Here is a 9,164-nt window from a genome sequence, read left to right on the forward strand (position 1 = left end):
CCAGCTCAGACGCCACGGCAGCGGACACGGTAGAGATAGATAGCGGGGTGTGGATGGATGGATACAGACTCCGTTTTTAGCTCAGTCCTTACTCATTCAATACAATAATAATTAATAACACCTAGCTCTTATATAGCGATTTCCATCAGTAGATCTCAACGTACCTTACGGGGGTGGGTCAGTATCATTAGCCCCATTTTACAGATGAGAAAACTGAGGCACTGGGAGGGGAAGCGACTTGCACAAGGCCACCCAGTGAGCCAGTTATAATTTATTGTTATTGTTAATTGCTATAATGTATTTGTATTACAGTAGCACCTATGAGCCTTGGTCATGGCCCAGGCCCCATTGTGCTAGGCGCTGTACAAACAGAATAAAAAGACAGTCCCTGCCTGGGGTCACCTGGCTCTCATCTCTTTATGTCCCTTGCCCCTGGATCCCCTCTGGAAACCCCAGTCCTGGGCACACTCAATGTTCCCTGAGAGAGCTGGGTTCACCCCGGTCTTTTCCCAGTCTAGTTACCTCCAGCCCCTGGGGCCACACCTCAAGTCCAGTTGCAGGGCACTGACCGAGCCGAGGTCCCGAGCCCCGCTCAGGGCTGCGGTGTACGTCTGCCCTACGCAAGGGAGGGAAGGCGAGTGGGCTGGGCTGGGCTCTCTGGCAGCCTCTCTTCCTGCGCAAACTTCTCTCCAACTCTGTGGCCAGCTGCACCGTCTCAAGCTCCCCTTCTCCAGACACAGCACGCTCTGCGGGGGCGCCAAATTGCCACGGCTGGAGTGCGAGGATGCTCCTTGGGCAGCTGGCTGTCAGGCACGGGGGCGTGTCCCACCGCGCTGCCCCCCAGCAGCTGACAAGCTAAGTACAAGACAAGAGGCGACAGATGGAGACAGGCAGACAGGGGAGTGCGAGGAAACCGGGAGACAATACAACTCAGCACGATCAGCTGGGATCTCAGCACAGCCGCAGCCTAACCGGGGCCAGTGTTTTCGCTGGCGTGGCGGCAAAGGAGAGTTGTAAGGAGGGATTTGGAGGGGGACGATTAGTGTTGGGGATGTTTACCGGGAGCTCCTCCCAAGCACCATGGGGCATGTGTGAGGAAGCATGAAGGGGCTTGTCTGGACATTTTACAAGTGGGTGATGGAGGCCGATCAGAGGTGAGGATACACAGCTTGACAGCGAATGAGGGATGATAGGGATGGTGAGAATAGGCCCTGAAAGCATAGTCTCCTGTGGCCTAGGTTCAGTGCCCTATCCACTAGGCTATACTGCCTATAAGAGAGTTTGCCTGTGTACTACAGGCTCTGACCCTATGGGGAGGAGAGGTGTCTACACTAGGCTTTTTGACCCCCAAAGTCCAACCACGGCTACCACCAAGTTCAGCTCCATTGGTGACTGCAATTGTGTGAGCCCTCGTGTAGACAGGTCTCCGGGTGGCCACCGCTGTTTCAAGCACCATGCCGTTTAACCCCACTCGGACTAGGTCTATGCGATACAGTGGTTCAAACACCAGCAGCCACCGTCTATCCTGGCACTCCCATCGCTGTTGCTGCCATGGGTGGAGTTGAACTGGTGGTAGCAATCGGGGGATATTCCAGCGAAGCTCTCCAAGTGCAGGAATGGCCTGGAGTTTTGTCTGATAAGGACTGGGTAAAAATGGAATGAGGACTCACTCCTAGTTTGTAGGACCTTGTCCTACATTGCCCAGATATCAGTTATCAATGCAGACAGGCAAAGCCGCTATTTGCACACCTGCAGGACAGGTTACCCCCATTTCAAGAAGGACTAAGCACCATCAGTGCCAATAGTGGCTTTCCCTGTCTACACTGATAGCTGAAATCGGCGTAACCCCGTGTAGACAAGGCCTAAGTCAGGGTGCATAGGTTGCTGAGCCTTGTCAGAGGTTATAGAAATGTCCGGGGGTCAGGCAGACTTGGACTCTGGTGGCTAGCCCGAACCGCGGCCCAGGCCACAGTGTCCACACTGTTGTTAGCACACTAACGCTAGCTGAGCTAGTGTCAGTCTGTCTACCCATGCTGGGAATCACCCCTGCGAGCTGCAGCACAGACATGCCCTCTGCGCCCCATCCAAACCTCCCGGAAGTCAATGGGAGGCTTTCAATTGATTTCAGTAGGCAGTTGATCTAGTTCTCTGTCTGGACACTGCAAACACCCCAGCTCTGCATAACAGTCATAATTAGATCACTCTGCCCTGGGAGCCTTGGACCAGGGATCAGCCCAATTCTCTTCAAGTCACAACTGGGCAGCCCTTGATTTGTGATAATGACATTTCTTAGTCTGTATGCATCCGAAGAAGTGGGCTGTAGTCCATGAAAGCTTATGCTCTAATAAATTTGTTAGTCTCTAAGGTGCCACAAGTACTCCTGTTCTTTTGACATTTCTTAAGTGTTCATTCACTGGGCAACTGCCTCCAGTTTATGAGGAACTTCCTGAAAACTGGTTGCAAAATGCAGCTATTATCCCTCCAGATTCAATCTGCAGGCGCATTTGAGCAAAGATAAATTCAGGGGGATGGTGTGAAAACTTTCCAGTTGGACAAACCATGTAGAAAGGCCATCTGTCTTCTGAGCTCCTTCATTAGAAAAATAATCTTCAGCCTTTCTATAGCACTTGCCATCAAAGCACTTCACACATGTTAATTAATCAGTCCCCAGATTCGCCCTGGGGGATGGGTCAGCAGCATGTTCCCCATTTTACAGCTGGGGAAACTGAGGCAGAGTGCGAGGTGCCTGAGTTCCCCCAGCAGCTGGAACAGATAAACCCACCCATCAAAGGGGAAGTGGCGTGAAACAACAAATCAGGCACAATTGCAGACTACTGTTTATCTTCTTTTAGACTATAAGCACTTCATGTCCTATATGTTTATACAGCACCCAGCACGCTGGGGCTCAGTACGGACAAAGCCCCTAGGCATTACTGTCATATACAATATATACAGTATTGCCAGTGTCAAAGGCTCAAAAATCATGAGCAAGGACCCCACAAAATCAGATTTTTTACAAAAATAAATATTGGATCATTTTATTTGCCTGCGGGTTTTTGAGCCTTTGGGGTCGGGGTGGGACTGGTCGTGTTTTCGAGCTTTTATTTGCAGCCATGACTCCAGAAAGTTACATTTTAAAAAGTAAAAGCTGAGACTTGGTTAACCCCATGACTCCAGGAGCTGGGGATTTAAGAAAACCAGGACAAGCCTTTGGAAAATGATTCAGAAAAAACATCCAGATATCATGGGAGTCACGACGAAATCCCGAGAGCTGCCGATGAGACAAACTCTGGCTAGAGCTGAATCCCAAAGGAGCGGAAGCACTGGAAAAATACCAGCAGTGTTGTGGCCGTGTGCACCATATTACATCCACACACACTCCCACTTTGTCACACGCACCCAGACTACCCACAGTAAATTGTTCAATGGGGCTTTCTTTTAAAAATCTGACATGTTTTAAAGCAAATTCACACATGTTTTAAAGCAAATTCAGCTGAGAACGCTAACAACCACTTGAGCATATTGCTACTAACTTTGAATGATGAGGGGTGTTTTCACCCTAGTTTTGTCTTTTGAAGACTAGAATTTGCCTTCACCATGCTTTCCCTAATCAAGATTACCTTCCCCCACACCCTCTCCCAAGATTCCTGTTTTGAGGAGGACAAACAAATAACTGAAATCAGGCATTGGAGAGAACATTACATTAACTGCATTTAAAATGTGCAGCCTCCTTTCTCCCCTGCCCCGCTGTGGCGTCTCCTTTCAAAGGAATCCAAACGCTCTGGGGTATAGCGCAGTACCTGAGCTCGGCACGAGTGATTTCAGTGTGATGCTTGCTCTGGCTAAAAGAGCTAACGTGATCCTCAAACGTATAGTAAGTAGAAAGTAGGGAAGAGACCTTGTCTCTGTACACTGCGCTGGTAAGACCACTACTAGAATACAGCGTCCAGTCCTGGTGTTCAGACTTGAAGAAGGATGGGGAGAGAGTTCAAAAGGAGAGCTGTAGAAATGATCACGGGGCTGGAAAAGAAGCCATGCAGTGGTGGAGGGACTCCACCTATTCGGTTTACGGAAGAGCGGTTGAGAGGTGATTTGATCCCTGGGTATATGGACTTGCACGTGGACAAGAGATCTGATAGCGGAGGGGCTTTGCAATCGTGTTGACAAAGGCCTAACAAGATCCAATGGCTGGAAGCTAAAGTTAAACAAATTCAGCCTTGAAATAAGATGCAATTTCCTAGCAGCGAGGGGCGATTAAACACTGGAACAGCTTATCAGGGGCGTTGGTGCACTCACCATTGCTTTGGGGTCTTTAAAACGAGATTGGATATCTTTCTAACAGATAGGCTTTAATCCAGCTCCGGGAAGGATTCTCTGGCCTGTGTGATGCAGGTTGGACTAGACAACCGCAGTGCTCCGTTCTAGCTTTAGAATCTACGACCATTAGCTGGATGTTTCTGCCAAAGTCGTCACTGGCGAAAAAGTACATGTTGACATTCAAATGGTCATCATTATGTTTCAGAGTCAACGCCCCAACTGATGTGAAGGGGGGGGGGTAGATCACACTTCCCTTAGATTCTCTGGGACTGATGGTCCCCTAATTGATTGACCCTAATGTCAATCAGAAGTAACTCCACTGGAATTGCAATGCTATAAAATTGGCATAACTAAAAGGAGAATCAGACCTATAGACTCTGTCCTACAACTCCAGTGGGTGCCAGAGATCTGTCTACACTAGCACTCCCACCATTGGTGTTCAAGGGTAGCCAAGATTGGGATTCTGGCAAAAAAGCCTTGTGTAGACAAAGCTCTCCACTAACAATCACCAAAGCGGACCAGCCCTCCTTGCTTAGCATGGGATAAATGGGAGAGCTGATGGGGTTTAAAGGGCAGCCTGGCACGTCTGGGCCCTGGCAGTTGGCAGCAGTAGCTCCTGGGTGAAGCGCACACTTGCTGGGACTCTGCCGAAGTGGATGGAGTCGTCGCACCAGGGGAGGATATGACCCAGCGTAGTACTCCGCCCCTCCCCGCTCCAGCTGAGGCTCTCAAAGCACTTCTCGCACATCCATGAATTTGTTCTGTGAAGTGAATCAACATCATCAGTCCCAGAAGGGGAAACTGAGGTACAGAGAGAGGAAGTGACTCAGCAGATCAGTGGCAGAGCCAGGAATAGACTCCAAGTCTCCGGACTCCCAATCCGTGTTGAATCCCCGCTACACTAATCCACTAGACCCCACTCCCCTTCCAGAACTGGGATTAGAACCCAGGAGTCCTGATTCCTAGCCCTCCCCCCCCTCTGTGGCCACTAGACCCCACCCCCAGAACTGGCATTAGAACCCAGGAGTCCTGACTCCCAGCCCCTCTCTGCCCTAGCCACAAAAGTACACTTCCTCCCTAGAGCCCTTCCTGAAATAACACAGAGTAGATTTGTAGATTTCCTGTTTAAGAAACCACCGTGAAACAGACTTATGAAACAATTTAGGCCCCTGCGACCTCAGTCTGTGGCTGGTGCAACTCCCCAGAATACAACGGCCCTTACGCCGGGGTGAATTTGGCCCAGAACGCTCAGTTTAAATTAGAGGTGTTTTTCAGCTGTAAGTAACTCATCCTAGGCCACAATCGGCCTCCTGCCCTCCACCATTGCCTTCTCTGCTGTGCTATGCACAGCTGAATGGATAACCCTGGGACGGGCAAGGCCCTCTGGGTGCAAAATTCAGCCGGCCCAGGCTGGGGGTGAGTGAAAGGGGGGCAAATGCCCACTCGCAGGCCTGCTCCCTGATAACTCCTGATCCTGTGGGTGGGGCCCATTGCCTTCCACCGCACGATCCCCTGCACCCCCCAAGCCTGCAGCGATGCCAGGCTGCGCCTGTCCAACTGCTCGGGGAGTTTGCGTGGGATGGGGCTGTGGGGAGAGCCCCTAGGGACCTGGGAGGCAGGGTGGAGATGGCCCTGGCATGATCTGGGACGCTCTGAGGTTGTGGAGGGTTGAACCCATCGCTCGTTCCGGGCCGGAGCGGACGTGCCAGATTACAATGCAAACTAGAAACGAGAGGCAATTTTAACCAAGGAGGGTAACTTTACTGGAGATTGCCCGGGGTGTGGCGGAGTCTCCACACTCTCTCGCTCCAACACAGGTGATGGGGCTGGACGCTGGAATCTCTGGGCATGGGTCTCTGCCCTGTGCTACGTAGGCGGTCAGACTGGATGCTTGTAACAGTCCCTGCTGGCCTCAACGTCCTTGACTACGAAAGGACCCATGTCCAAAGGTCCAGCCACAACGTGCTACAACCTTAACCACGTTCTCGAACTGGGCCTGTGTCCAGAGCATGGCACAGCCATGTTCTTAGCGTGCCATCATCACGGGAGCCCCCCAACATGGCTGCTTTGAGGCTAATCCGAGTGTGAAGGAGCTGGGTGTTACAGGCAGGGGAGACGGCTAGGACACAGACGGGGGAGGCTGGATTGGGGGGATCCTGGGGGCGGGTCAGATGAGGAAGGGCTGGAACTGCAGGAGCGTAACACAGGAAGATGAATGGGGATTCCTGGAACTTCCACATGAGAATGTGGCTTCAGGGTGTCCACAGCAGTCCTGGCTATCTAGTGTTTCCCACAATCCACGCTGTCACGGTAAAAACACACACAGATGTTGTTAGGATTTATTATTTGTATTACCACAGTGCCGAGGAACCAGGACCCCACCGGACAAACACAGAACCAAAGGGCAGCCCTGTCTGCTTGTGAAGGTAAGGCCAGCCGGTGAGTGCAGGTGGGGAGAAAGCCCAACACAATATCTCTAGGGAGAAGGTGTGAACCGACCCATTCAGTTCAATGGGGTGTTGGGGCAAAAATGACCATTTCAGTGTCAGCCTTGTTAACTCCCTCACTGCTAATTGGTCTCAGCGGAAACATCCACCTAATGTGAAGTGCTAACCCAGCAGGGGCTGGATAGACCATTCCACAAGGCGAAAAGAACAACTCTGAACAATGCAAATATTCTCTTGACTTCTAATAGGATTACTGGTGCAGCAGTGTGGGAGGAGCCCCACCCATGGCGCTAGCTGCTGTACAAACCTAGGACAAAAAATGGTCCCTGCCTTGAGGAGCTTCCAATCTGTAATAATTTGTTCTGGGTTTGTACAGCACCTAGCACAATCCTAATCCATGACTGGGGCTCCTATGTGCTACATCATACAAATAGCTAATCTAATCGATCTATCCCCGTACACCCCCTGTATCTATCTATCTCATCTATTTCCATACACCCCTGTATCTATCTAATCTAATCTATCTACATATACCCCCTCTATCTATCTATCTATCTATCTATCCCTGTACACCCCAACTATCTATCTATCCCCATAAACCCCCTCTATCTATCTATCTATCTATCTATCTATCTATCTATCTATCCCCATACACCTCATCTATCTATCTATCTATCTATCTATCTATCTATCTATCCCCGTACACCCCATCTATCTATCTATCTATCTATCTATCTATCTATCTATCTATCTATCTAATCTCCTTAAACTAGGAGCCTGAGAAGTACGCTCTCTGTATGTGTGTATATATATCTCCTCAATATTTATTCCACGCATCCGAAGAAGTGGGCTGTAGTCCACGAAAGCTTATGCTCTAATAAATTTGTTAGTCTCTAAGTCTAGCCACAAGTACTCCTGTTCTTTTTTTAGGGGGGAGATCATTCTCAGGGATGTGGTGTGAGGGAGTTTTGCTTTTTAACAAGACTGGGTGAAATAAAAAAGCAGTTTTTAAACAAACGACTAAGGAAAGTCACAAATAATGTCTGTATGCCATTTATAAGTGTTTTCAGATGCATTACAAGGGAATTGCCTTTGGGTGGGTGGGGAGGGGGAGGGATCTCACCGTTTCCCCAGGGAATCTATGGAATAAATCCTTCAAACTATGCTAGAATATATCCTGGCTTTGTTTATGGCTGTGTGGAAATTCACCTTAGCAGGTCTGAGTCTGAAAATTGCAGTGGTTTAATAGTTAGGTTTTATGCGTGGAGACAAAAAGATAAAGAAAACGTTGGGACCTTTGTGAGCTTTGGATTGAACAGAAGAAAAAAAGGAAGAAAACCAGAATACAACCAAGGAGCAGAATTCCCCTTTCTCTGCGCATGTAGGAACCCTGGGAAGGCCTCATGCTTTGAAATGTCACCTTTAACCTTGCTTCCTTTAGCTGTTTGCATCTGCTGTTACCTTCAGAATAGCTCTTCTAGCCGTAGTCTGTCCCCGAATACTTAGGGGCTCATTCTGCACTGAGGGGCTGCAGTCTCCAAAGAGTTAACGGACGGTGCGCTGGCGTATGAGTTCTTAATCCTGGCGGGTATCCACAGCAAAACCCCCATTGATTTCAATGGGGGCAGGGCTAGGCCTCCACTGCACAACTTCCTGGTTCATTTTTTGCTCGAGAAAATAAATAACCGGCTTTCTCAGCCACCGCGCGGGGGTCTGGCCGCCGACTCTGCACGGTCACGGAGCCCATGGACACTCCCCTAATTTTCCCTTGACCTGCCTGACCCAACTGGCCTCCTCGGATCCAGCCAGGAGCCTGGCTCCGTGGAGTGTTGGCTGGGTGGCTCGGAATGGTGCCCTTGTGCTAAATTCACCCTGGTGTGCAGGCCCCAGGCAAGACCCTCTGCGTCCCACAAGCCCTGAGATGTGGCTTTGGGGAGGGCGGGAAAGAGGGGGCCTGGGCCCAGCAGATGCTCTCCTTGGCAAGCCCAAGTAGGCCGGCGCCGGGAGCTGCAAAGTTGGGCCACAGATTAGCAGCCACCCAACCCCGTCACCCTGCAAATGGGGAGGGGTGGGGGCAGGATGGAGGAGGGGGATTGAGGCTGCTACGTTAGCAATGGGGTGAACGGTAACATTTCAGGCCCAGAGCCTGTCAGCTGCTCCCTGCAGGCGGTGGGGGCTCCGGCAGCCTGGACCTGCTGGCAGGATCAGGGGCTAAGACGTCCCCTCAGGCCCCATCCCTCGCACCATGAAACCGGTCCCCACAGGAAGCTTCCCAACATGTCTCAGCCTTTGCAATGAAAACAGGCCCTGCCGCTTTCACTTTTGCTCGGAGCCAGTTTCACTGTCAGCTTCTCCCAGCCCCGGTGGGGCCCACGCACCCCAAGAAACTGCCCCGCTCCC

This window comes from Chrysemys picta, chromosome 5 (genome assembly GCF_011386835.1).
Source record: "Chrysemys picta bellii isolate R12L10 chromosome 5, ASM1138683v2, whole genome shotgun sequence".
Classification (NCBI taxonomy): domain Eukaryota; kingdom Metazoa; phylum Chordata; order Testudines; family Emydidae; genus Chrysemys; species Chrysemys picta.